The sequence below is a fragment of the Cherax quadricarinatus genome, chromosome 89, assembly GCF_038502225.1.
Source record: "Cherax quadricarinatus isolate ZL_2023a chromosome 89, ASM3850222v1, whole genome shotgun sequence".
Classification (NCBI taxonomy): domain Eukaryota; kingdom Metazoa; phylum Arthropoda; class Malacostraca; order Decapoda; family Parastacidae; genus Cherax; species Cherax quadricarinatus.
In genome coordinates this window covers 17,250,656-17,259,168 of record NC_091380.1, presented here as the reverse complement: position 1 = coordinate 17,259,168, position 8,513 = coordinate 17,250,656, and positions in this window count along the sequence as shown.

The following is an 8,513-nucleotide window of genomic DNA, read 5'->3' as shown; positions in this document are numbered from 1 at the left end:
CATCGCGATTTTACCCACTTTGAGCCCTTTTCTCGGCCACTTCCAGTGTACTAGTCAACAAAAGTCATAACTATTTCATTAGAACTCCATTTTTTCTATCGAATGAGTACAAGAAACCACCCATTTACCGATTTCAACTATCCAATAGTGGTCAGAATTTAGCAATTTTGCCAATTACACACAAACTTCAAAAGATTCCAATTTCCGAATAGGGTCCAGAATAAACAAGAAAAACATTTCTGGCACTAAAATAACATTTCCTCTGTTCATTAGTCACGTCCCCACGCCCCTCTTACATTGTTTTGCTTTCCACTTTGAATTTTTATTCTCACAAAAAATAGAAGATTTACTGTTATGCAGACTACTGCATTAGTGTAGAAATGGTATAAATAATATCAGTGCACTTGTGAAAGAATATCAGACTCACCAGTTGACGTGTATTGGACGCATAGCATGATTTGTTTACTTTTGAACTTTGGCAAAAATCGAACATTTCTGCTACTTTGAGCTCAATTTCAGGGTACTTTTCATTGTAAAATCAGTCAAAATCATCTCAATTTCTGTAATATGTCTTCCATTCTATAAAATGAGATCAGGAAATCTAGAATACAACAATAAGTACCATACGAAAATACAGTGCAAACTCGCTGTTTTAATCCAAAAACACGGTCAAAGTTTTTTTTTTCTCATTACGCACTGTGTGCTGCAGGATTTTTTTTAGACTGTGCACACTGACCACATAGACCCATTCTTTCATATGTAGGCCTACCAGCTTTCTCTCACTAGTTTTGAGGGCGCTAGAATTTAGGCGTACTAGTACGTCAAAAACCGTGGTGCGTAAGCCGTATTAGTACAGCTGAAACACTGAAAGGGTTAATCTTGTTTACTCACCTCTCACTCTACATTAAGACTACAGATTTTTTAAGGTAAGTAATGAGTGGACATGATTATTATAGTTTATTAATAATGTTATTAATATTAGTACATACGTATTGTAATAATAATAGTAATTATTATTATTAATTTAGGGCACTGGAGCACAGATCCACTGTATAACACTTTGTCTGGATTATTTGGGTTATCCTAGGTAATTTATACTATGTATGATAACTTGACTTACGTGTACCTGTGAGAGAGAGAGAGAGAGAGATACAGATAGAAAGCCACATTCAGTCAGCCAGTCGGCCACCCACCCAACCACCCAGCCAGCCAGCCAGCCAGCCAGCCAGCCGGATAGGTATTACACATGTTCCAGAGTTGTTTCTCTTTACTTAGGGTATAGGTTATAGTACATTCTGGCAGGATGACACTACCAGTGGTATTCTCCCATTCCACTGTGTCAACAATACTTAAAGATAACAGTACCATATGATACTGTATGTGATGTAAAATTTACAATACAGTTCACTACCATGGAATCTTGGTTCAGAGGACATCTACAAGACCTTCACGGCTGCTACAACTAACCCATCCCTTTGAGTAGGACCTACTTCCACTGGGGAATCCCGCCTACAAGTGACTTTGCCCTCGTCTGCTACACGTCCTTATCTACTGACGCCTATATAACCGCCAGTCTTCTGGCCTTTGCTCCAGATTCTCCTCCACCACGATGCTGTGAACACCAACTCCAAGGCTGAGGGACTGATTACCTCATCTTTTGTATAAAGTTCTACTGTCTTCTAATTACAGTGGACCCCCGCATAACGATATTAATCCGTTCCTGAGAGCTCATTGTTATGCGAAATTATCGTTATGCGAATGAATTTTCCCCATAAGAAATAATGGAAATCAAATTAATCCGTGCAAGACACCCAAAAGTATGAAAAAAAAAATTTTACCACATGAAATATACATTTTCCTACACACAAAGAGAAGGATACATGCACAATAGTAGAGTAGTACATGCATAATATATATTGTGCATGTACTACTCTACTAAATGAAGAATAAATGACACTTACCTTTATTGAAGATGCAGCAATGACTGATGAGACACTGTGTCCTGGGAGTGCCTTTTCCTCCTGAGTACTGTAGGTCCTGTTTGGCATTTTCTTCCAGAACAGGCCTTATCACACTGTGTATGTCACTACGATTCTTAAATCTCTCAAACCAACCTTTGCTGGCTTTAAATTCACCAATATGAGCACTAATTCCAGGCATTTTTCCCTGTTCACCTGGGTGTTAGTCGACTGGTGTGGGTTGCATCCTGGGAGACAAGATTAAGGACCCCAATGAAAATAAGTTAGACAGTCTTCAATGACACTGACTTTTTTTGGGTTATCCTGGGTGGCTAACCCTCTGGGGTTAATAGTTTCTTGGTATTCTCAATAAGCCACACCAACAACGGTGCTACAGCAGCAGCAGCAGCTGACAGTGCTACAGCAGCAGCAGATGGTGCTACAGCAGCAGCAGATGGTACAACAGCAGCAGCAGCAGCTGACAGTGCTACAGTAGCAGCAGCAGCTGAAAGTGCTACAGCAGCAGCAGACGGTGCTACAGCAGCAGCAGACGGTACTACAGCAGCAGCAGCTGACGGTGGTACAGCAGCAGCAGCAGCTGACAGTGCTACAGCAGCAGCAGCTGACAGTGCAGCAGCAGCTGACAGTGCTACAGCAGCAGCAGCTGACAGTGCTACAGCAGCAGCAGCTGACAGTGCTACAGCAGCAGCTGACAGTACTACAGCAGCAGCAGACCATGCTACAGCAGCAGCAGATGGTACTACAGCAGCAGCAGCAGCAGCTGACAGTGGTACAGCAGCAGCAGCAGCTGATGGTGCTACAGCAGCAGCAGCAGCTGACAGTGCTACAGCAGCAGCAGCATCAGCAGTTGACCATGGTACCACAGTATTTCGATAATATTTCTCACCCTTTTTACCACAGGGTTGGCACTAAAAGCTTTCTTGGGGCCCATGGTCACTTATTTTGCAGATAAAATCACCAAAAATGCTGTAATAATACGAAATGCTCTGACTGTATGCTTGGATGTTACCGTGGAGGCTAGCTTGTAAACATTGCCACCAGCGGAACATGTGAGGCTGGCTCAGGCCTCACATAGACGCGTCTCGGACGAATAGCGTTGAGCGAGTTTTTTAGCACTATGCGAGGCAAAATTTTAGTGATAAAATGTATCGCTATGCAGATTTAACGTTATGTGATGCCAACGGTATGCGGGGGTCCACTGTATGTCCTGTATGTCTGTATTGATAAAGCCACTGGATGGCGAAATGTCTATAATAAAGATATCCAGATGTTGCACGTGTGTCTTAACTTTCACTATGTAGGTAGTTTATATAGTAAAGGTCTGACATTATGCCTTACCCAGTATGTCGGCAATTTTCAAAGGTTCGACTTACGTCTATTTTGACTTACGACTAGTTGGTCGGAACCAAGCTTGGTCGTAAGTCGGATGGTACCTGTACAGTGGTCCCTCAATAATCCTAAGACTCAATAGTCGTAATTTTCGAAAGTCATAATGTTATTTTCGTCAAAACATTGGCTTGCGAATCGTCGTTCGTCCAGGATGCATACACACGGCTCAGAGCCGCCTCGCCCTCCCTTCCCAGCCAGTGTGCCATTGTTTACCAGTGAGTGACGGTCCCCTCACTGGTTCATACGAAATATTTCATAATATTCCATTTGTTGTAGTGCTTGCAACTGCTAAATAAGCTACCATGGCTCCAAAGAAAGCTCATAGTGCCAGGCCGTTGGTAAAGAAGGTGAGAAATATGATTGAATTTAAGAAAAACATCATTGAAAAATATGAAAGTGGCGTACGTGTGGCCGAACTGGCCAGAATGTATAACAAACCCCATACAACCATAGCTTCCATAGTGGCCAAGAAAAAGGAAATCAAGGAAGCTGTTGTTGCAAAGGGAGTAACTATGCTGACAAAAATGAGATCACCAGTACTCGAAGATGTTGAGAAGTTATTATTGGTGTAGATAAATGAGAAACAATTAGCAGGAGATATTCTTATGACTTCGATTATTTGTGAAAAAGCTAGGCAGTTGCATGATGATCTGGTAAAGAAATTGCTTGCAACGAGTACTGATGTTTGTGAATTTAAGGCCAGCAAAGGTTGGTTTGAGAGATTTAAGAACCGTAGTGCCATACACAGTGTGATAAGGCATTTGCCAGTTCGGACAAAATTGCAGCTAGAAAATTCATAAGCGAATTCAAATAGTACATAGAGGCTGAAGGATTGAAACTTGAACAAGTGTTCAATTGTGACGAAACAGGCTTCTTTTGGAAGAAAATGCCAAAGAGGACCTACATTACTCAGGAGGAAAAGGCACTGCCAGGACACAAGCCTATGAAAGACAGGCTGGCACTCATGTTCTGAGCTAATACTAGTGGGGATTTCAAAGTGAAGCCGTTATTAGTGCACCATTCTGAAAATCCCAGAGTGTTCAGGGAAAAACAATGATATGAAGAGTAAATTGTGTGTGTTTTGGAAATCTAATAATAAGGCATGGGTCACGAGGGAAATTTTCGTTGAGTGGTTCAATGAAGTGTTTGGCCCTAGTGCGAAGAATTACCTCCTGGAAAAGAAATTGGATCTCAAGTGCCTCCTAGTAATGGACAATGCACCTGCTCATCCTCCAAACTTGGATGACCTAATTCTGGAGTAGTATGGGTTCATCACTGTGAAGTTCTTGCCCTCTAATACCACTCCTCTCCTCCAGCCCATGGACCAGCAGGTCATTTCAAACTTTAAAAAGCAATGTTTCAAAGGTGCTTTAATGTGACCTCAGACACTCACTTGACCCTAAGAGAGTTTTGGAAAGAACACTTCAGTATCCTCCACTGCATAAGCCTTACAGGTAAGGCTTGGGAGGAGGTGACTACCAGGACTTTGAACTCTGCTTGGAGAAAATTGTGGCCAGATTGTATCCACAAGAGGGATTTTGAAGAGTTTGTGGCTGACCCTGATGAGCCTATGACAGTTGTGAAATCTATTGTGGCATTGGGGAGTTCCATGGGGTTGGATGTGAGTTTGGAGGATGTGGAAGAGTTGGTGGAGGACCACAATGAAGAGCTCACCACTGAGGAGCTGCAAGAGCTTCAGCAGGAAGAGCAACAGATTGCAGCTCAGAATCTTGCTGCAGAGGAGGAGGAAGAGAGATGGAAGAAGGTGCCTTCTTCAGAAATTAAGGAGATTTTTGAAATGTGGGGTAGGATGGAAAGATTTACGGAGAAACATCACCCTGAGAAGGATGTTGCAAGCCATGTTGGCAACATGTACAGTGACAGAGTCTTGGCCCATTTTAGGGAAGTTTTAAAGAGACGCCAGAAACAGAGCTCTCTGGACACTTTTTTTGCGAGACAGGGATCCAGTGACTCTCAAGCTGGTCCTAGTGGCATTAACCCTTAAACAGTCCAAACGTATATATACGTTCTTATACGTAGCACCCCAAACGTACATATACGTTTTAATTTTCTGCCTCAAAATTTGGCATGATTGCCCTGAGATGCCTGGTCAGCAAAGAATGGGTCTTAACACTCAGTGTGCACGGTATTAAAAAAATCTGGACCACTTAGTACCTTGTGGGAGCGCCAGTTAAATTGAGCGCCAGCTAGAGCAAACAGTGCAGCAAACACCAAGGATTCACTGATGTAATGTCATATTAACACTCCTCTTTTAAGAGGAAAGTGATGTTAACCCCAAGTTTAGGGTCTGTCTATCTCTGTATCTCTGTCTATCTCTATCTCTGTCTACCTCTATCTGTCTCTATCTGCCTTTGTCTGTCTGTATCTCTTTCAATCTGTCTCTATCTCTGTCTCACAGGTACACATAAATACAAGTATACATAGTGTAAATTACCTAGAATAACCCAAAAAATCCAGACAAAGTGCTATACTCTGCTTGAAGATGTGAGTAAAGGTGATGACGCAGTCTTGTGGCTCTCTCTGAGACAGAGAGCTAGATGGATAGACAGGGAGCTTGACAGACAGACAAATAGACAGACATGTTTGTGTACCAGCAAAAACAAAGTGAGAGGATGCTCATCAAATATCACCTCTAATCTTTCTTATCAGCTGCACCCTCGTGTATGCTCATCAAACGTCAGTTCTTATCAGTTATCTCATCTTATCATGTCACTATCAGTGGTGGACTTAGTTTTTCATGCTTCAAGGAAACTTATTATTACCTACTATTATTATTATTACATGTTATTATTCTCCTCCTCCTCCTCCTCTTCCTCCTCCTCCTTCTCCTCTTCCTCCTCCTCCTCTTCCTCCTTCTTCTCCTCCTCCTCCTCCTCATTATTATTATATACTTCCACATATACAAAACATTGCTGGGACATATAAATACTTTGTATATATTCCAAGACAATAGTAAATGACCAAGGCAGGTGTAAATGTCCACCTGTCAGTGTGTTTGTGACAATGTGAGTACAATTTCAGTAACTAATACTAGTGTCAGAACAAAGATTGGTTATAAATGACAAGAACTACTACAAACTGTAATTATCAGAACATAAAAATTACATAAAATAACATAAAAAATAGAAAAAAGGTATATCGGCAACACTTCTGCAAGCGGCAGGACTCGGTGTTGCCGTCACCTGAGCATCCAGTGCCAACTTCTCGCCCTCAGACCTCGGCAAGTACTGACCCTAATTTTTTTTATTCTAAAACATGTCAAAAAATGTGTTCTTTTTTTCTGTAAATGTTTTTGTTTTTTAAAATATTCGGGGTGCTGTGCGAGTGAACGTATATACACCTACCATCCGACTTATGACCGAGTCAGTTCTGAGAAACCGGTCGTAAGTCGAACTTTACTACTGAATATCAACATAACATTTTTGTAATGACTTTATTTTATTCTTTTATTTTGGTATTTCATGTTTTACTTTACTTTTTATGTTGTTAGTACTGTATTTTACACTGTAAGGTTTAGGATAAACACTGTGTACAACACAAATACTTGTTTATTTCCCAGAAATTTGGCATAAAAAACATGGTCGTAAGTCAAGTGGTCGTAAGTCAGATGGTAGGTGTATATGTTTGAACCATTTAAGGGTTAAGAAACAAAGAAGATAAGTAACCCCAGAAAAGCACTTGGTACCTGAGGTGTTGATGGAAGGGGATTCCCCTTCCAAACAGTAACTAATCCAATCTCTCCAGTCTTCCATACACTAAAAAGAATCGCCAATAAAGGTAAGTGTTATGCTGTTAATGTTTCATTCATCATGTCCCATTGTATTGTGTATGTACATCTATATTTCATTTAAAAAAATTTTTGTTTTAATACTTCTGGGTGTCTGGAACGCATTAATTGTATTTACATCATTTCTTATGGGGAAAATCGATTCGAAAATCGTCAATTTCAATAATAGTCACACTTCCAGGAACTGATTAATTACGATAAACGAGGGACCACTGTACTGTGCTTCCCACCTCCACCACCCCTCCTTCAGAGTGCAGGTACTGTACTTCCCACCTCCACCACCCCTCCTTCAGAGTGCAAGTATTGTACCATACTGTACTGTACTTCTCACCTCCAAGACTCAAGTCTGGCTAACCAGTTTCCCCAAATCCCTTCACAAAATCATAACTTTCTCACACTCCAACAGCTCCTCAACTCCCAAAAAACCATTTGTCTCCACTTATTGCTAACAAGCTCACACAATTCAAGTGCTAAACCCTTAAGGGTCCCAAAAAGAGAAGCCAAGAACGAATGTGAGTCTCTAAGAATACTTAAGAATACTTCATTCGGTTTGGTAACAGAGCTACAGATGTCCCTCTTAACATAATGATAAACGGATCACCTATCACAAAGCTAACAGAGGGAAAATTCTTAGGAATCCACCTTGATAATAGACTCAAATTTCATACACATATACAACAAATTTCTAAAAAAATTTCCAAGACCGTAGACATACTATCGAAGATACGGTACTATGTTCCACAGTCAGCCCTCCTGGCCCTATATCACTCTCTTATTTACCCCTATCTCACCTATGGAATTTGTGCATGGGGCTCAACAACAATTAACCATCTCAGACCACTAATTACCCAACAAAAGGCTGCAGTCAGAACGATAACAAATTCCCACTACAGACAGCACACTCCACCAATATTCAAAACACTAAACCTACTCACAATACAAAACATCCATACTTATTACTGCACCTACTACATACATAGAACACTTAACTCTGATATTAACCCTCCCCTCAAACATCTCCTTGCCAACCTCAGCAGAACACATGACCATAACACAAGACACAGATCACTCTTTGATGTTCCTCGTGTCCATCTCACACTATGCAAAAACTCAATGCACATAAAAGGCCCTAAAATCTGGAATTCATTACCTGTAAATATAAAAGAAACACTGTCTGTTAATAAATTCAAGTCTCTTCTCAAAAATCACTTACTCACCCACAACTAAATAAATACAGTGGACCCCCGCATAACGATCACCTCTGAATGCGACCAATTATGTAAGTGTATTTATGTAAGTGCATTTGTATGTGTATGTTTGGGGGTCTGAAATGGACT